This window comes from Ursus arctos, unplaced genomic scaffold (assembly GCF_023065955.2).
Source record: "Ursus arctos isolate Adak ecotype North America unplaced genomic scaffold, UrsArc2.0 scaffold_5, whole genome shotgun sequence".
NCBI classification, from domain to species: Eukaryota; Metazoa; Chordata; class Mammalia; order Carnivora; family Ursidae; genus Ursus; species Ursus arctos.
This window is the reverse complement of record NW_026623067.1, coordinates 20,491,896-20,513,164: the sequence shown is the minus strand read 5'-3', so window position 1 is coordinate 20,513,164 and position 21,269 is coordinate 20,491,896. Positions and strand designations below refer to the sequence as shown.

Below are 21,269 nucleotides of genomic sequence, written 5' to 3'. Positions count from 1 at the left end.
TTCTGGCACCAACACAACTGTGTTTTCAAAATCTTTTGATCATGACGTATCTCCACTGTCATTAAAACTGAGGAATAACTATGAAAATCTCCTGGAATAAGTTTGTGTGAGTTACTATGACATCTTAATAAAACTCGCCAGTGTTTGACAAATTTTACAATAATCCCAAGACTTTGCCATTGTTGTATGTTTTACCTGAAAATAAAACTTCTTCCCTGATGGAAAAGATTCTTTTGCTTGAAGCTGCCAGCAGAAACTGAAGGAAAGATACATTATTAGTTCCATGGTGTAGCTCTCAAAATATAATGGAAAGACAAGATCAAAACAGTTTCTATCCGTGACCTCGTTCCTACTTAAGTCAATGACCTGTACAAGCCCTTGTGAGTGTATAGGCTGAGGGTTCAAACCTCCACCCACCTACCCCCCAACCCCAGAGGCACTTGCTCCTGCCAAATAGTTCTAGGGAACCACACAGATTCTAATTCAAAGGTCATGGTCAAAAAACACAGCACTGTTACTAAAATCATTACTCTCCATTGTGGAAGAAGACGAAGAGAAAGGAAGACACAGACGTTTAAAATCCTACAGACTGCTCTGGTCTAAAAAAATACAAACTGGTCTTCAAAAATAAATTCAGATTTGAATACCTAATGTACGCATCTCCCTTCAAACTTCTGCAACCGGGTGTCCTTCCTTATTACATGTTCATGCACAGTGTCAAATTCTTCCAACGTCTTTTGTGTTGTTGTTAACAACCTATGCATCTCCTCTTACTGTTCACATGCCCCTCAGTGTGAGTAACGCCTCAGGCAGATGGCGTCTCCTCCTACAAAGCAAGCATTTGGCCAAACGGCACGACAGAGCCAATTTCTGAAATTTGAGAGGTACCCTTCAGAATGGTTGCATCTCCGTATCATAATTTCTCAGGTACAAGACATCTTTGAGACCATTTTGTCACATTTTAGTCTGTCCCTCACCCCCAACCAGCACCACATTAATACAGAAACACACGTCAAGAATAAAAGAATTCCAGAACTTTTAGTTACAAAAAAAATCATATTCATACAATGTTCTATTCATGTCATATATGTTTAACATCAAACTTAATGAAATTCAATATAAACCAAAGAAACTATTTCTAAGATTCAAATACAAAGAGATGTCATTTAAATTCCACCCTTCTTTTTCCCATTTGCAAGGCTTTATCCTTGGAGAGTATATTATATAATCATTTTCCATTATTACTCTTTTCTATATTACCATGAACTATTTTTTCTTGGGTCAATGCAAAACATTACTGTTCCTAGTGATTATCTTTTGAGGTGATCACCAATAGCATTAGTCACAGTCACCAGTACATATTATAGAAAAAAGTTAAAAACTACTTGATGTACTTTGTCATTTTCTAATATAGCAAGTGGAGCAATTGAATGTAATCATGTTATAACAAGGTGTATATATTGGACAATAGAACATTCTAATGGAATTAAATTTCCATTTTGTAAAGGCAATATATGAGCCGAGTTGGAAAAGATGAATGTTTAGAAACCATAAATAATCCTTTCAAACCCTGACAGGCAATTTTCCCTGCACACAAATGGATGATTTTTAAATGAACAGAGATTCACTTTTTGGCAAGTACTTCACAAAAGATCTAGTTGATACCATCAAAAATTATTCAAGTGAATACAGAAATAGCCATCCTAGGAATGTTCCCACAGTAGGAAAATTTTCCCAGCCAATGAAGCAACTCAAAGCTCTTATATTTTGATTCACACAATTAATGATTTCCTGTAAGTTTACTATCACACCAAAACCTAACCCATAAAGAGATATGCAAAACAGGGAATAGAAATGTTCAAAGACGCAACACTACTGGGTACTCTTAATCTCACTCTCTCTAATACCTACAGTTCCAATTCAGTAGACAGAGAAAGCACATATTCTCAACAGGAGGAACCCAAGCTAAATAAGGAAGAAGATAAAGAATTTGGCCCTTTGCTTGCTCATATCCTACCCCCCTCCCTTTTTTCCAAAACCCAACTTCACTTCCTTTCTTTGTTCTTCATTTACTCCAGACCTATTTATTAAGTACCATGATGGGGATTTCCCTAAAAAGTGAGGACTTGAAGGAACAACGGTAAACACTGTATATGTACCTCTCATGGAATGTGTGGTCGAGCCCAGGAGACAAACCTAAACTAATAAACGCAAATAGAAGTGAAATTATTACCATGATGAAGTGCCATGAAGGGGAGGAAGGTATATGGTGGCATGTTAGCTCATTGCAGGAAGACCTGCTGTGGTCAGGGAAGGAGGTAAAGTCTCTCTGAGGCAGTGATCCTTTCATGGACAGGAACTTGTTAAAAGTAATTCATGGGGTGCCTGGGTGGCTCAGTCAGTTAAGCATCTGCCTTCGGCTCAGGTCATGATCTCAGGGTCCCTGGATTGAGTCCCACATCGGGCTCCCTGCCCAGCGGGGAGTCTGTTTCTCCCTCTCCCTCTGCCCCTCCCCTCTGCTCACACTCTCTCCTGCTCGCTTTCTCTCTCAAATAAATAAATAAAATCTTATAAAAAGTAAAAAAAAGTCTAATTTGTATTCAAGGCTCATTTCTAACTTGTGTGCAGAAGGCTTGCAAATAAACGGGTCCAGCTGGACCCTTTCCTTAGACTCAGACTCATCTCCTCAGTTGTCTTCTTGACAACTTCACCTTAAAGACACATGAAAGGTATGTCCAAAACAACTCTTGAGTTGTCCTCCTTCCTGGAATGCATTGGAACTAGAATATAGGGATACAGGAAATATTAGGGTAACTCTAGATCTCTGGCCTTGGTAATGTACAGACTGACATTTACTGAGAAAGAAAATAGGGGAGATGGACTAATTCTGATGAGGGAATCAGGGAACAGGGAGGAGGACCATATGACCTTGGAAAATTACAATATTCCTGAGCTTCAGTTTCTTCTTTTATAAAACAAGAATAATAAAAGTTGAAATGCTTTGATGTTAAATAGCCCAGAATTTCTATTCTTGTGGAATTCACTGTAAAAGAGAAAAATGCTTAAATGGCATGATTTAATTAAAAGTAGGTTCTAAATTACAAAATTATTATCAGATAATTATGAAATGTTATCAGACATATGACATCCAATATAGCTGTATTGAGGAAAAGAATAAAATCCAAATTTGTATCAGCTAATTTTGGTAGGAGAAATGTATTTAATCATGACTCAAGATTTAAAACATATTATTTAGTAGTCTTCCCAAAAAGCAAGCTACATAAATAATATATGGAGTCTAATCTCATTTATTATAAGATGAAACAAATCTTCATAATTACATTTGATTCAAAATGCATTGGAAAAAGGTCACAAAGCTATCTACCAAACTATTTACAGTGGTTAAATATGAGGAGGTCAGTGGGTGGGAAAAAGAGGGTTATATATGGCAAAGGTCAGCTGATGAGAAGGAAGTAAAGGGAAAAAAGGTATGAGATACAGGCAGATATGAACTTTTTGTTCTCTATGATTTTGCGTTGCTTGAATTTTTACACGAATTTTTAAAATCTCATTTAGATAAATAAGACAAATTATGAATAACCAAAATTCTGGATTCAAGGAGACAAAGTAAGCATCTGCATTCTATCAAATACTCTGCTGAAATAGTATCATAAAAATACAAAATGAATACTACTAAAATAATGCAAAAAAAAAAAAAAAAAAGAGGCATGGTCATTAGCCCAACAGGTTTCTAGGAGAAAGAAAGCAGATTCAAGTACATTGATGGTATAAAGTCCTTAGTGTAAAGGCAGGAGAAGATGGATGTCCCAGATCAAAGACAGTCATGCAGAGAGAAAGAATTCCTTCTTACTCAACCTATTATTCTATCCAGGCCTTCAGCGTACTGGAGGAGGCCCACCGACTTTGGGGAGGGCAATCTTCTTTACTGAGTCTACAGATTCAAATGTTAATCTCATGTGGAAACACCCTCACAGACAAACCCAGAAATAATGTTTAACCAAATATTTGGGCACTCTGTGTCCCAGTCAAATTGACACATAAAATTAATCACCACACTAAGGAATGCCCAGGAAAAAACAAAGACAACAGGAAAGACAAAAACAAGTATACCAGGGGAAATTTTCAACTCTGACATGACCCTCAAGCTATCAACAGTAAACAAACACTAACTTCTAGCCAGATAAATATAAAACATCCCACCAAAGGTCTCTATTCCTGTTCTTTTATTCAATACATCATGACTGGCTTTCAACAAAAAAATAACAAAGGCTACTAAAAGGAAATAAACAGAAAACAAAAACCATATCTTGAAGACACAGTGAGCACCAGAATAAGAATCAGATGTGGCAGAGATTTTGGAATTATCACACTGTGAATTTAAAATAATTACGATTAATGCTAAGGGATCTAGTGAAAAAGTGGATAACAGGCAAGAACAGATGGGTAGTGTAAACAGACAGATGGAAACTAAGAAAGAATCAAAAGGAAAGTTAGAAATTTTTTAAAAATATGGGGAGCCTGGGTGGCTCAGTCATTAAGCGTCTGCCTTCGGCTCAGGGCGTGATCCTGGCGTTCTGGGATCGAGCCCCACATCAGGCTCCTCCACTATGAGCCTGCTTCTTCCTCTCCCACTCCCCCTGCTTGTGTTCCCTCTCTCACTGGCTGTCTATCTTGTCAAATAAATAAATAAATAAAATCTTTAAAAAAAAAGAAAAAAGAAAATTTTTAAAAATGCAACTGGAAGAAAGAATGTCTGATTCAGTTCATTAGTAGAGTGGGCACAGCTAAGGAAAAAATCAGGGAACTTGAAGATATGTCAGTAGAAGCTTCCAAACTTAAATGCAAAGAGAAACAAGAATAAAAAGATGGAACAGAGTGTCCAGGAACTGTGGTATAATTACAAAAGGTATAATATCTGCATAATAAGAATACCAGAAGGAAAAGAAGAAAAGGAATAGAAAAAACATCTGAAGTACTAATGGTTAAGAATTTTCCAAAACTGGGGTATCTGGGTGGCTCAGTTGGTTAAGCGTCTGCCTTCAGCTTAGGTCATGATCCCAGGGTCCTTAAGACTGAGCCCTGCATTGGGCTCCCTTTTCAGAGGAAAGTCTGCTTCTCACTCTGCCCCTATCCCCACACCTGCTTTTTATCTCTCTGTCATACAAATAAATAAAAGCTTTAAAATTTTTTTCCCAAAATTAATGACAGGCATTTAACCACAAATACAGCTCAGAAAATACCAACCAGGATAAATACCCAAAAAATTTACACCTACACATATGCAAACTGCAAAAAGTTAAAAATGAAAAGAAAACCTTGAAGGAAAGAAATCAGAAAAAAAAAATCCTAAGAAAATAAAAACTATATAGAAGAGTCATGACTCCAAAGTGTAGCAAACTTAATGTGCATGATTTTGAGAAACTGCTGAAGTGTAAGAAAAGATACTCCATTTGGCCTTGATGTGGGTATTGGACCCATAGAGAAGGAAATGGAAACTTACATTAATAAAGCCATAATGATCTAAAGGTGTTTGACTGGGTTTCAGAATAAGAACTAACCTATAGAAATTAACAAGATTAATTGTGGTTACAAAATAAATCATAAATGCTTTCAATTTACAAAATACAAAAGCAGAGGTATAGCCTTCAGAAGCTGAGTGATAGAGCAATAAGTAAGAAAAGTTAGCAGCTCTAAAACATCCATCTTATGAAGCAAGGATTCAAAGGAGACTACTGAAAATGGATGCAAAACAGATATATAGACAAATGCATAAATATGCAAAATATGGATATGACTGGAAGTTAGAAGAGGAACCAGTAGATTTTTTTAAATATTATATTATATATTTTTAAATATTATATTAATTTTTAAATACTAGAGATTAATGGATAAAGAGAATGTGGAAACTGTAGATAAAGAATGGACTACTACTCAGCCATAAAAAAGAATGTGATCTTGCCATTTGCAACAACATGAATGGATCCAAAGGGTATCATGCTAAGTGACAGAAGCCAGGCAGAGAAAGAGAAATACCAGATGATTTCACCCATATGTAGAATTTAAGAAGCAAAAGAACAAAGAGAAAAGAGAAAAATGAAAGAACAGACTCTTAAAAACAGAGAACAACTGGTGGTTGCCAGAGGTGGGGGGGGGTGAGTGAAATAGGTAAAGAGGGTTAAAAGTACACTTATCACTGAGCACTGAGTAATATACAGATTGTTGAATCTGAATTATATTGTACACCAGAAACTAATATAACATGTATGTTAAGTACACTCCCATAAAAAAAATTTTTAAGTAATGCATTTCACATGCATTTCAAAACTATTTTTGTGATATAGTTTATATATCATGAAATGCTCAAATCTTAAGTATATCATTTAATCAAATTTGATGACTTACATATCTAGACACAGAATATTTCCATTACCCTAAAAAATTAAAAATATTACAATTTAGAAAAACAACAGAAGAGAGAAGAGGGACAGAGGGAGGAGTTGTGCAAGGGAGATAAATTCTCATTTTTAGGAACATAGGTAAGGTCTGTGGCTATTCTCTAATGATCATAAATCAAAATATAAAAGAAAGAAGTATATTATTTGGAATTATGGAGGTAATGACTAGAACTCAAAACAGAAATAGTTAAAGTGAGTTGGTTGCCGCTGGTGAGCAGGACTGGGGACAGGATGGAGTGAAGACAATAAACTTATTTACTATAAATTACTGTCATTCAAAAAACATTTTCACATAGACATATATTGCTCTGACAAAAATAAAACTTCGATGACTTGAAAAAGAAAGTTTTAAAATTTTTAAACCTTTAATATTGTAAGAGTCCTTTCATGAGGAAGCCCAGGAAAGGTGCCTTTAAATGAGTCTCGTTCATCTAAGAGCAGCACAGAACCTACCAGAGAGGGTGATACCTCTAGGTAGTTGGTCCTTTTACTAGAACTTCAAACACCCAAAGAAGATAAAACAAATATGACATACCCCTTAGCACAGTGTGCTCACTACTGAGAAAAAAAAAGCTGCCTGTAAAGAAGTGAGAGAAGATGTCCCATGGTGAAAACACTTCTCGACAAAGGACACTAAGACAGAAAAATTAACACTGGATTTTGGCCATTAGGATGAATAAAAACTAGGAGGGGGGAGAAAAGAAACCTAGAGATAACCCAGTATAAGATTGTAGTATGGATTGTGTCACAACTGAGGTACATACTTGGGCATCAAGAGGAAAAACATAATCATCTTGCTTTACCTCCTCAAAACCTGCAAAATGTTACAGATAATAATCAGTGAGTTGTGGTAAGGAGACTAGTTGCACTGTCTTTAATGGCGTTCAGGTTTGCCAACAGGAAAGAATTAAAAAAAAAAAAAAAGAATGTAAAGGTCAAAGACCCAGATTCCACATCCACGCTTTGCAACTTACTGAGTATGGGACACTGGCCAAATAATGGAATTTTTCTGAAACTTGTTTTCCTTTTCTGTCTGTACCTGTTTCCAGTTCTATTATGGCTAGTACATAGTAATAGTGACAACAGCAGCAGTAACAACAAAAAGAACAACTATCTCAACATACCCGCTGGGTTTATTCTAAAAATAACATGGTATGATGTTTTTTTAAAAAACGGGGGACACCTGGGTGGCTCAGTCAGTTAAGCATCTGCCTTCAGCTCAGGTCAAGATTCCAGGGTCCTGGGATTGAGTCCCACATCGGGCTCCCTGCCCAGCCGGGAGTCTGCTTCTCCCTCTGCCTGTTGCTTCCCCTGCTCATGCTCTCTCTCTCTGAAAAATACATAAAATCTTTTAAATATTTTTTTAAAATAATATGGTATGATGGTTCATTTTACATGTCAACCTGAACAGCCACGGAGTATCCAGATTAGACATCATTTCTGGGTGTTTCCAGATGAGATTATCATTTGAGCTGGTGGACTCAGTTTTCTGAGGGTGGGCATAATCCTTTGAGGGCCTGAAGAGAACAAAAGGCAAAGAGAGAAGGAATTCACCTTTTTTTTCCCCTCTGTCTTCCTGACTGAGCTGGGACAGATCACTCCCTCTTCTCCTGCCCTCAAATGGGATTTACACCATCAACTGGTTCTCAGGCCTTTGGACTGAATTACACAACTAGCTCCAGCTTGCAGACGGCAAATATTAGGACTTCTCTGCCTACTGAATATAACTCTTGCCTACAGTTTGCTGCTCATACCTGCCAGGTATTGTTACAAAGGAACATCAGTAATATAACTAATCCAACGCTATAGCTTAGAAATATAGCTGACAAAACAGTTTCTCATGTATTCTGGAAGAATCTATAATTTTAGGTGTGGGTCGGTAATTTTGATTAAAAGAGAATTCTACTGCATAGAAGGAAAAAAACTTATGAGTCTGTGAAATAAGTTTTTAACATGTAGTAACAGGTTTTAGAGACTAACAGTTATGACTAATTTTATTGCTTTATGTTTATTTGGCAGAAATAAAATGTGTTGTTGATTATTTCTAGAAAATAGGTGCCACTCAACAGAGCACTGGGAACACAAACAAGATAGAGAAACAGGCTATCTATTTTGGGGGGGGGAGGCGGGGGGTATATTCCTGGGACCTTGAGCATTAGGTGAGACAAGAACACAATGTCAAGTTTAACTAGCAGGGGCAGAAATTCCACTGTAGTGGCAAGAATAGGTCAAGTGATCCTGAGGGATTAAGTCCCACAGTCTCAGTGGTGTAATGTAATAAAGGCTGATTTCTCACAGCAACTCTGCCTCGGGTCCAGGTAAACTTCCAAGGTTCTGTCTTCCCTATGGCAGGTCAGCCATCAGGCTGTTTTCATCCTGTGTCTCCATGATCAACACGGCAAAGAAAGAGAGACTCTTGCTTTGGTAAATCAATGCCTCGGCCCAAAAGTGACTTGAGTCATCTCCGCTCATCACCCATTTGCCATGCTGAATCACACGACCCTGCCCACCTTAAGGTAAGCTGAGAGGGGCACACTCTAAGGTATCTGAAAGGACAGAAGAATCAGATATTCATGGACACTAATAAAGCTAAGAAGAACAGATACCATTCTCCACTGCTCTGCTTACAGATTATGTCCTCCCATTAATGACAGTATCATGCAAATGAAGTAAATAGAAATAAGCAGCAAAACATGAGTTCTAACCAGTGAAATCTGGAGAGAAGATCTTGGGAAGAATCTAGATTTGAGAGCCCAGTGTACTGAGGGAATCTTGAATGATAAAGATATATTGTTCTTTCACTAATATGACTATGATCAATGTACAGAAATCAAGTGTTCCTGAACCCCTGCCACATTTCCTCTTTATGACCCCCTGGCAGGAATTCATTCATGAGTTGCTGGCAGACAAGGAAGCTTGTGAGTGTTCACTCACCACCTTGCTTCTATCAAGGAGGATTCCCCCCCACCGAAAGGGAAGAAGAAACCACTACTTAAGAAGAAATAATACACAAGGACAAAACGGGAACTTGAAGTTGAGGGTGATGTTACTTTGGACAAAGTTTGAAGGCAGAAAGATTAAAGACAAGGAGCAGGAGAAGGGTGGGGGAGGAAGAAGAGAAGAAGGAGAAGAAGAAAAGGAAGAATGAATAAGAGTTTATGGAATTTTTCCAACTACAACAGTCGCTGTGTCTTACCAGTTGGCTCTAGACTCCAGCAGAAGGCTCCCTGGATGGCATTTCAAGGAAAAAAGACAAATATAATTTAGGTAACTACATTTGGCTTGTGTTTGTTTGTTTGGGGACATAAGGCTAGAAGTTTGCCTCGGTTTACATGGCTGATAAAGAAGAGAATTCGGGATTTGTGTGGGGCATTTTCTGTGCTGTTTGTAAATGAGCATTTATGTGCTGGTAGCTTTTACAGTAGCTTTTGACTCAAGGTCATTTATTTATACTGACATCGAAAACATTTTGAGCTATAGGGATATACCAAAAAAGTTACAGATTACATCACTAAAGTCCCTTCTGACTCCTAACACATAAGGGTGTTCCCTTTAGGCTTGGTTTTTAATATCTTTTGCAAAGGCAAAAATTCCTTTTTTAAAAAGTCTTTTTTTTTTTTTCCTTTAAAGCCACTGTCATACAAGTGAGCTTTTTCAGAAACAGAGGACTATTTCCCTCATGCTTAGAAAGCCATTTTTGGCCCTCAGGGACCATTCTGCTGCCTGGTATGGAAGGATTAACAAAACTTGGCACCAGGGAAAGCAACATAGTGAGGCCCGAAAAATCCTCACAGTCAGAGCCCTGCAAAGACCATCTCCTTCTTTTTTTGATATTCAGCAGGGAAGCAGACGTAACAAACTGATTCTTTTCATATTCTACCTTCTACCTGTTTTACAGTTAAAGAAGTTACTTGGCCTCCAGTAGGCCTCAATTTCCTGACCAGTGAATTAAGACCACTGAATAAGATATTCTCTGTGGATCCTTACTGTAGGAAAAAAATCTATAATTCCATGATATGGGACAGCCTGAAGAAGCATGTGCACCAACTGCCAACAGCCCCTTTTCCCTGTAAGTCAACATAAACTACCATTTCAAACTGCGATCCCTGGATTCCTGGTGTGACAGTGGTGGTCTTGGGGGACCCAGGGACCCATGATGCTCTTGGGAAGTCCAGCGCATCACGTGAGTTTAGTACATGACATCCAGGTTGGCCCATAAAGAAGCACAAAGAGAGTACTGGAAAGCCAGGAACCTATGGGCACCTGGACTAAAAAAGGGCCACAGCCTTCGGACCTTTAGAGCATATGACACTTAAAAGAACCCTCAGTCCTCTCCATCCTTCTGAATGCAACACTCCGACTACAGCTAACCCCAGGTGGAGGCAAAAATTGAGGCCCCTATCAAGTCCACTGCGCGAGGCGCTGACTTCCCCATTCTACTTCATATCCCTCAAACATGATTTTCCAAGGGTTTCCCTGCCATTTACCCTCCTCACTGGATCATCTCAGTGAATACCTACGGGTCCTGCCATGCAGGAATCCAAAACATTGTAAAGGCACATTCTAGTTCTTTCAAGTCAGCCTCTGTGCACGCTTAAGCCCCCTCGGAAACCTCAAGCAGGTTATGACTCTCAATTAAAGAACTGCTGTTTCTAAGAAACTCCAAATCTCTTAATATATTCAGCAAGAGTTCATTAACAAGTCAAGTCAAGGCCTGACAGATTATTGCCTTCATACAAATGACCTTATTAACCAGCACAGTGAAGTATATATTCGGTAGGCACTGAGCGGATCCTTAAGGAAGCTTCTATATAACCTGACGAGATAAATTAATAGATTTCTACTAAACTGCTTACATGTTATTACTGGTAAATCTCATTAGCCAGTCAATGAACATGTTAAATTATCAAAACGAATAGCCTGAACTAAACATCATAACTCTATGTTGCACTGATGCTCTTCGTTATCACCGGGTATTTTCACCCAATACAAGTATGTTTGATCCTATGCCATGTTAATCTCTAATAAATTGCTTCTTTATGCTCTGGGTTGGATTCCCTCATCAAATTCCATAGAATGCTTTCCAGATAGCTTGATTTTTGCTTTATTATTACTTACAAAGACCCATCAGGATTAACTTTGGCACCCGGTTACTTTGTTCATTCAGCCAACATTTATCGAAATCTCTGAGCTCCGGGTAGCTGTTCCCTGAACAGCTGCAAGGGTCTCCTCTAACTTGTCCGACCAAAGTGACCTTAAACCTTCCTCACTATTTTCCACACTGAAGCCTGAGGCTGTGGCTTCCCAATGCTCTTAAGACAAAACCCAGAAAGATTACCTTGGCCACAGGCCCTGCATGGTCCGGCCTCTGCCTACCTTTCCAGCATCATTCAGAAGCACATTTTCCCTCATTCTCTAGACCTCATCACAACCATGTTATTTCACATCCTCATACTTGCCAGGGTCCTCCTGAGCCTCATCTTTGAAAACGTTATCTGCTCTGCCTCAGATACCCTTACAGCACCTTTCTGAATCAACTCCTAATCATCTTTCAAATCTCAGATCAAGTACCACTTCATTAGCAAACTCTCAGCCAACCTATCTGAGTGAGTCAATTATCTAGAATATCCTCTCACCACTCCCTCCCTTTGTCTAAACGATCACTTTTGCAATGCGAAATTTATTTTTGTGATAATTTAATGTCTGTCTCCCCTACTAGATTCAAAACACCAGAAGTCAGGATCACTGTTTTATCTCCATTACAAAGCACACTGATTGGCACATAATTGGCTCTCAATAAATCTGTATTGAATAAATAAACCATAAATATCAAAATGTTTGAAACTTCTGTATGATTCAAAACAGAAATAAAAACAAAGCTTGACACAAACTGACAGGCTGGTGATGGAAATCTATCATTTGTGGCTGCCCAAAGACCTTTAAACGTCCCCCATATTGACAGTTCTCCATATTGTTGACCCCTACCTTTGCCAGGTCGAATCCAAAATCTGTATTTCCCAGCACTCCTTTCTTCTAGCATATAGACTTCTAACTAGTTTCCATCAAACATACACCAAAGGAGACTTGGAAGGCAGATTTGAAAATCATGAAGCTACTGGGTTCTTCTAGCAACAACAGTTATGAAGGCATTTGATATTTCACAGTATCCATAGTTGGTGCTCTGATACTGGGTCCCACCTTTGTTGACATTGAGCAACAGGTAGAGGCAACAGTGGGGTTTCTACAAGACTGGGCTGACATCAGGGAAATACAAATCAAAACCACAATGAGATACCACCTTACACCAGTTAGAATGGCAAAAATTAACAAGACAGGAAACAACAAGTGTTGGCAAGGATGCGGAGAAAGGAGATCCCTCTTACGCCGTTGGTGGGAATGCAAGCTGGTACAGCCATTCTGGAAAACAGTGTGGAGGTTCCTCAAGACGTTGAAAATAGAGCTACCCAATGACCCAGCAATTGCACTACTAGGTATTTACCCCAAAGATACAAACGTAGCAAAAAGAAAGGGCACGTGCACCCCACTGTTCATAGCAGCACTGTCCACAATAGCCAAACTGGAAGGAGCCAAGATGTCCTTCAACAGATGAATGGATAAAGAAGATGTGGTTCATATATACAATGGAACATTACTCAGCCATCAGAAAGGATGAATATCTACCATTTGCATCAACATGGATGGAACTGGAGGGGATTATGCTAAGTGAAATAAGTCAAGCAGAGAAAGACAATTATCATATGGTTTCACTCATATGTGGAATATAAGGAATAGTGCGGAGGACCATAGGAGAAGGGAGGGAAAACTGAGTGGGAAGAAATCAGAGACGGACACAAACCATGAGAGACTCTGGACTCCGGGAATGTAACTGAATGTAAATGAATGAAGACTGGGCTGAGGGGAAGCTGGGCATTTCTCTTAGCTGTACCACTTCTGATTGTATGGCCTTCAAGGAAGATGGTTTTCTGGTACTCCCAGAAACTAAAAACTGAATTAATTCCCCTCCATGTTCAGCTAGCTGGAATAGATTATTTTGTCTGCCCAGAAACCCTAAACTGATACCCTTGAAGAAAATATTTGCAATGTGTGCACAGCAAATAAAAAATTTCCATAAGGAACTTCCACAAATCTAATTTATAAAAAAGCCAAAAGAATATTCACAGAAGCACATAAGCCAATGAACATACGAAAACATGCTCAATCTTATGTACCATCAAAGAAATACAAATTAAAACAATATGGAATATTGTTTTTTTATTTATGACACTGACAAGTATTTGAAAGGTTGAAATATCGAACATAAACAGGGACATGTAGAAATGGGTGATTTCATTAATGATTGGAAAGGAGAAAGAGTTTGTAGTCATATATTTAGGCATTATCATCAAGGTATAAAACAGGGCAAAGATACACACTATCATCAGTATGACTCAAAATTGTTTCAGAAGACCTAGACAATGTGACAAGACTGGAAAAAAAAAAGTAAGTGTCAAAACTGGACACAAATAATTTCAGTATGTTTCACTTCCATACGACGTAATTTTCTACCTAGAAAAGTAAAGTTAATCAAGTATTCCACCTAGTAAGAATTTAGTGAGGTAGCCATATATAAGGTAAATACGTACCACAAAAAATCTACCTTTCATGTATTTCAGGAATAATTAGAAATTAAAACACCAGATCCAAAACCATTAGATACCAAATCTAAAAGCATTAGAAATCACCCCAATGTTCATAGCAGCAATGTCCACAATAGCTAAATCGTGGAAGGAGCCGAGATGCCCTTCAACAGATGACTGGATTAAGAAGTTGTGGTCCATATATACAATGGAACATTACTCAGCTATCAGAAAGAACGAGTTCTCAACATTTGCTACAACATGGACGGCACTGGAGGAGATAATGCTAAGTGAAATAAGTCAAGCAGAGAAAGACAATTATCATATGATTTCTCTCATCTATGGAACATAAGAACTAGGATGATCGGTAGGGGAAGAAAGGGATAAAGAAAGGGGGGGTAATCAGAAGGGGGAATGAAACATGAGAGACTATGGACTATGAGAAACAAACTGAGGGCTTCAGAGGGGAGGGGGGTGGGGGAATGGGATAGGCCGGTGATGGGTAGTAAGGAGGGCACGTATTGCATGGTGCACTGGGTGTTATACGCAACTAATGAATCATCGAGCCTTGCATCGGAAACCGGGAATGTACTGTATGGTGACTAACATAATAAAAAATCATTAAAATAAAAAAAAAAAAAAAAAAGAAATCACTGTAATACATAGAAAAGATTCTAAGAAGAAATATATAAAGCCTCACAAAAAAACAACTCTAAAATATATTAATAGACATTAAGAAGAAAATCTACATAAATAACACAAAGGCAAAGATCTATGTTTTAGCATGTTTATTCTGTCAGTGTTGACAGTATCAAAAAAGAGAATTGGAAACAATTACCCATCTATGGGAAATATGATTTAATCATCATTGTGATACATCAACACAATGGATACTTTCTCAGAAAGTAAAAGAAAAAACTGTTAAGAAGAACGAGACAGGGGCGCCTGAGTGGTGCAGTTGTTAAGCGGCTGCCTTCAGCTCAGGGCGTGATCCCAGCGTTATGGGATCGAGCCCCACATCAGGCTCCTCCGCTTTGAGCCTGCTTCTTCCTCTCCCACTCCCCCTGCTTGTGTTCCCTCTCTCGCTGGTTGTCTCTATCTCTGTCAAATAAATAAATAAGATCTTAAAAAAAAAAAAAGAAGAAGAAGAAGAAGAAAAAGAAGAAGAAGAATGAGACGGTCAGAAAGAGAAAGTAAGTGGTGGTTACCAGGGGCTGGAGTGTGGGAGAAATGGACAGATACTGGTCAAAGGGTACAAACTGCCAGTTATAAGATGAATAAACGCTAGAGATCTATTGTATACTATTGTGATAATAATACTAAGCTAATAATACCGTATTGTATGATGGAAAGTTGCTAACCGCGTAGATCTTAAATGTTCTCACCACAAAAAAGAAATGGCAATTTTGTGATATGATAAAGGTGTTAGCTAACACTACAGTGGCAATTATTTTGCAGTATGTAAGCATTTCAAAGCAACAGCCTGTATGCCTTAAACTCACACAATGTTCTATGTCAATGTCTCAATAAAGCTGGGGGAAAGAAGAGCATGAGGTGGTTCCCTAGTTACTGACATGCAAAGACTCCAGCCAAATTTTTGTTATTTTTGTAAGATGTAGAACAAAGTATGTGGAACAGATTTCTGTTTAAAAACAATGGATGACTGTGTGTGTGTGTGTGTGTGTGTGTGTGTGTGTGTGTCTGTGTGTATACATATATATATGGAATACAGATAAATTCTATAAGGACACTGTGTCAGATGTCTCTTGTGCACACCTCAGCAAGACTTCTTCCTACGGCCATTGCTGTCTTGACCATTTCCACACAGGCTTTGACACCAGCTGTTTCCACACAGGTCATGTGCGCAAGGTGACCAGGCCTCACTTCAGCCCACACTCGGCACACCTAGGCTTTTGCCCTGAGACACACAGTTCTGAGATACATTTGGCATCTGGGGGTACCAAGGAGCAAGCCAGAAACTTTCACTTTTTGCTTTAAACACTGTATATGGTTTAATTCTTTTTAAAAAAATCGTTTTTGTAATTTATTAAGGTACATAAAATATAGAGAATCAATAGAACCCGTTAAACTATGAATCAGATAAAGGGGGTAAAAAAGGAAAGAGTCTAGCCAGATGGATGGCTAGGATGAAAAGAAAGACTGCAGAGCTCTTTATAAAGACTGAAAACCCAGGAGTAGCAGGATTGAAGGGGAGGAAAAGAGCTGAGGCACCTACATCCAGGTAGTAATGCAACAGTCTGAAAAACCTTTTTCCCACCAGCCATATGAAAGAAGGGCCAAAGATATTTAATCATATAAAAAGAAGCTAGACACTGACATTCACTCTGATAACCTGTTCAAGCAAGATTTAGTCAAAATGAGTTTTTAAGCAATAAGTAAAATTAATGAGACTCCGAAGGGAAAAAGTTTATAAAACTAAACTAAAAAAAAAAAATACTAGGTTTATTCTAGTTTTACGATTCTGATCTCACGGAAATAGGTTTCCCGCCTAATTCTTAAGTTTATCGGCATCAGAACTCACACTGACATGTCTAAGTGCTTGGCATGTGTTAAAGCTATGAGGGGGAGGGGCACCTGGGTGGCTCAGTCGGTTAAGCGTCTGCCTTCGACTCAGGTCATGATCTCAGGGTCCTGGGATCAAGCTTCATGTCGGGCTCCCTGCTTGGCAGAGAGCCTGATTCTCCCTCTCCTTCTGCCTGCCGCTCTGCCTACTTGTGCTCTCTCTCTCTCTGTCAAATAAATAAATAAAATCTTTAAAAAAAAAAAAAGCTGTGAAGTGGAAAAACAGTCCTCCGCAAAATGGTAAGAAGGGCCAAACTTGTTTTCAGTCCTCTCCGCCCTACAAACCAAGCCATTACCCCTCCTTTCTAGATACCCAGTGACCTCAAATTCTTTCAACCTGCACCCCATCAAAATAAATTTTCAGGACATTATAATAAACTTATTTAAAACAAGGTGTAAATTTGTGATAATCCTAATAAATTATCTCCCCAAAGGGTACTTGCATTTTTACAAGAGAAAAACCTTAGTTCAGATATTAGCCTCAGGTTACTCAAGTAAGCAGAAGGAGAGACTTTTTCAAATCCTAGAGTTTACACTGGGAAGTAGCTGACTCATCCATTCTTTCTACAACTAAGTGTAGTGTTAAGACTTGTAGAATAAATACATAGCTAGATGGAAGAATGAACTATTAGTCACTTCAAAGGGAAAAGTGAATGTTTTGTAACTGTTCATTTTGAATTAGCTAGCTTCCTGTCTTTCTTGGTCTGGCTACTTTTCCCCATGTCCCAAAGGCCCAATCTTGAAGTTGTCCATATCACCAAGAATTGAGCATCAGGCATTTTTTTTTTTTAACATAGGAATAAAACAGTAACTAGAAACACCAGTTACCATGTCTACAACAGAGGTGAAAACGAAAATACACTTCTTTGCTTCATAACTTGACCACTACTGTTTCCTAAACAAAGGATTATAAATACTTTGTTTTTCACATTAGACAAACCAGATACACATAAGGGTCATTTTTTCTTTGAAATATATCCTTCTTCAAATAGATTCTGTACACAAAGGAGTAAGACACATGAGGTTTCTGTCCCTCGCACAGGTCAGCCTAAAATAGATGTGGTTTTGACTCATGGCTGAATTGAAGGGCAATCGCCAAAGATGACTTAAAAAAAAAAAAAAAAAAAAGACGGGAGGACAGCTAAACTAATTCAAATCCTAACCCAATTCTCATTGAACCTAAATTTGATAGAATATTTTTCAAGGGGCGCCTGGGTGGCACAGCGGTTAAGCGTCTGCCTTCGGCTCAGGGCGTGACCCTGGCGTTATGGGATCGAGCCCCACATCAGGCTCTTCTGCTATGAGCCTGCTTCTTCCTCTCCCACTCCCCCTGCTTGTGTTCCCTCTCTCGCTGGCTGTCTCTATCTCTGTCCAATAAATAAATAAAATCTTCAAAAAAAAAAAAAAAAGAATATTTTTCAAAACCTAAGGAAACCTATGCCACAAACCCTGAAAAGGCCGGAAGCGTAGGATCAGGAGTTCTATCTCCCCTCCAAGCTGTGTGCCTTCACTAGTCTTTACCTTGAAGGAGACCCCTGACTTCCCACTACTCGTGCTTCTACTAGTGGTTGGGTCTTCCATGCTCCCACCTCCCCCGAACTCCACAGAAGACACAGAGTCAGAGCAAGCAATTTTTATCCCACCCCTCTTTTGTTCCTCCACGTGGAATAGAGCCAGCTTGCCACACCTGCAAGTCACAAGATCCAGACTTGGAAGCAAGGGGGGAAAAGTGGAAGGAAGCACTTCTTGTCTTTGGATCCAAGCTTCACGTCTCATTCCAACGTGAACACTAATGAGGCTGCTGCTGTTCTTTCACCCTCACTAGGCCAAGAGATGAATAATTACGCTCTCCAACACACCTCTAAACTAGATTAAATAAAACATACTTCCAGCTTTCAGTTTTACACTTTTGAGCCACTAATCATTACAATTTTTTGAAAAGACACTCTTTAAAAGGCCATCAAATGTTTTAAGCCATAAAAAAGAGGTCTAGAGTTCTCAAGTGTCTGACCGAACTTAATCCAGAGCCAAGACTATCTGCTAAGCTAGGAAATTGCCTATACCCTAAGCTCAGCAATGATGCAAAGCGTATCTGTGGGTCACTAAAGCCACTTCCAAATTGAACTGCCTGATGTCTGTAAAGAATAGTGCCTTAAAAATGTCATAAAAGTCATAAAAAATTGGAACAGAAGTGAAAACTGTTTGTTCCAAACAAATGTTTTCCCTTTGTCCAGAGTGAAGGTTTCTGTGAGATAAGACCCTGAATTAAAACGGCACACAGGCCAAGGTTACTGCCCATGTAATAAAATGTCAGACTTAAAAGAGAGAGTAATCAGGAAGTCCATTTGAACCTTGATTCCATAAATCAGTCATTGAACTCAACAACCTCATTGCATCTTAGCAGAAACTAAAAGCAGATTATCTCCTAAAACAGAAAATAAGAAATGAGGGCAAAAAGAATGTCAAGTCTTAAGGTCCCCAACATCCTCCCTATCACCCCCACTCCTCCCTACCCCCCTCCCCCACCCATCCTCACCACCACCATCACCACACACTGAGACCTTCCTTGCCTCATCTTTAGCCTCAGGCTCCTACTAAGCACATAAAGGACATTCTTCACAGGATTTACTCCCCCTGCTTTCTCTTTCTTTCAGATCATTTAGTTGATCTAAAATTCACAGTTGGTGAGAACACTGAGAAACTTTTAATCGGGTAAAATATTACCAATCTGATGCTGGTTAACAATTAAACATTTCTAACATCAGGCTGATTTAGCACAGTAAATGGTCTGCATATTGAAAGAATTAATGAGCAATTCTCTTTAAATTAAAACAGGCAAGAGTTGCTCCCCCAAGGTTCTGGTAATAAAAGAAGAGTCTTAAATAATATGAAAGGTAATCTGGAGTTTCCTCATTTCTTTTCCAAGACATACCATTAAATAAGTACCATATTTTAACAATGCAAGAAAGAAAAAATGAGATCAGATCTTCCCTACCATTGCCAATTTAAAAATATATATATATATAACCTTAGTTTTAACCATCAACTGTTGATTAGGTAATTAACTTATCTGTACCTCAGCAACTCAGCTGTAAAATGGGGACTGACCTTGTTCGGGTGATGCATGTCAGGTGTGTGAGTAGAGAAATAGAAAAATAAAAGACTTAATTTTTCCTATTGCAAATAAGAGAAGTTCCCCTTCCCCTCTTTTTCTCTGAGCATTTAACCAAGAAAACTTGCGATTTTAAGTACTTGTTCCTCTCTTCAAAATGTATACAAATAAATCCTTTTGAAAACTCGAGAGGCATTTTTGTCAACTTTCTGACCTTCGAATATCTTTCTCAAGGATCTGGGAGCTATCTCTTTGAAATGCAGCCATCAACGGAGAGAGTACCCCATATCCCTGTGTCTGTTAGAGCGCTGGAGTCTAATTTTGGTAGGTGCCTTGCTCCAGTTGCAAAACTACCTCCTGTAATAAAGATACGAGAAGTCTGGTTTTTCTCTAGATAAAGCTAATTAGCTAACACAGATGGTCACCTCAATTAACAGGTGAAGAAAGGATGGACTCTGCGAAAAATGGCGCTGTCAAGTCCTCTTACTTGGGGCCTAGTTACTGTTTATCTAGCAAACATGTGTGGCACAGGTTGTCTCTGCTTGGCTTGGCAAAAGGGGTGAGATTTCTTTCCATCTTCTGTAATCTGTTAGTGGATTGCCTGGAACGGGTCTCACATTCTAGCTCAATACTCATTCGGTAATACAAGCGTTTTCTTTCTCTACTATCTTTGTGGAAAGGATTCCTGCGATGGGAGAAGACTTTGTTTTTAATTGTATTTCCCCAATACATAGAAAGAGAGCTATGGACAAACCTTCCAAGCGACATGTGGCCACAGCCAGTTTGGGGCTCCAAAGGGAGTGAGATAACCCCCAGGAGAAACTCCACTGACCACTGTGCTCCATTCCTTCAACTGCATAATTAACCCAACTAAATATTAGGTATATATCCAATACTCAATAAATATCTATTGATTGTTGAGACATGCTACTATAAGGGTACGACGAGGCCTAAATTTGCTGGGTTTTGTTTTATTTGGTGTTAATTGAACAATCATCCCCTATAATGGCTCCCTACTAATTTTGTATGTCTATCCTTAACAGAGGTCATCAACTAGTTAGGTCACAAACGTCGACGAATACAAGTTCACAGAAGTGCTGGGTTTACCTCCACTGTGTTTTAAAGGCATTTAAACTTGCATGCTTTCAGGTTTGTGACCCCTGCTTTAGAAAACCATCCTCCTCCTTCTCGTTGGCAAAGTCCTAGCTAACACTGCACCCCCTGCCTTGTATCTGGCATTCTGAGTGCTTGTGCGTTCATTTCCTTAAATCTCACAACCATTCCTGGGTGGGTCGTACTACAATCCCCATCTTAACAGATGAGCCACTGAAGCATAAAGTTCAATTACCCACAGTCACAGGATTTACAAAATATGAAAAGCCAGAATTCAATCCTGTCACCTGGCTCCTGAGCCAAGGACTTCAACAAAAATACCATAATGCTGCACAAGAACAAAAGCCC

General features: G+C 38.8%; 1 pseudogene; it reads right to left on the bottom strand.

Moving 5' to 3' along the window:
- The window catches only part of LOC113261953 (tyrosine-protein phosphatase non-receptor type 2-like), a 40,678-nt pseudogene extending 20,603 nt beyond the window's left edge, over positions 1-20,075 (bottom strand).
- Between the last annotated feature and the right edge of the window lie 1,194 nt (positions 20,076-21,269).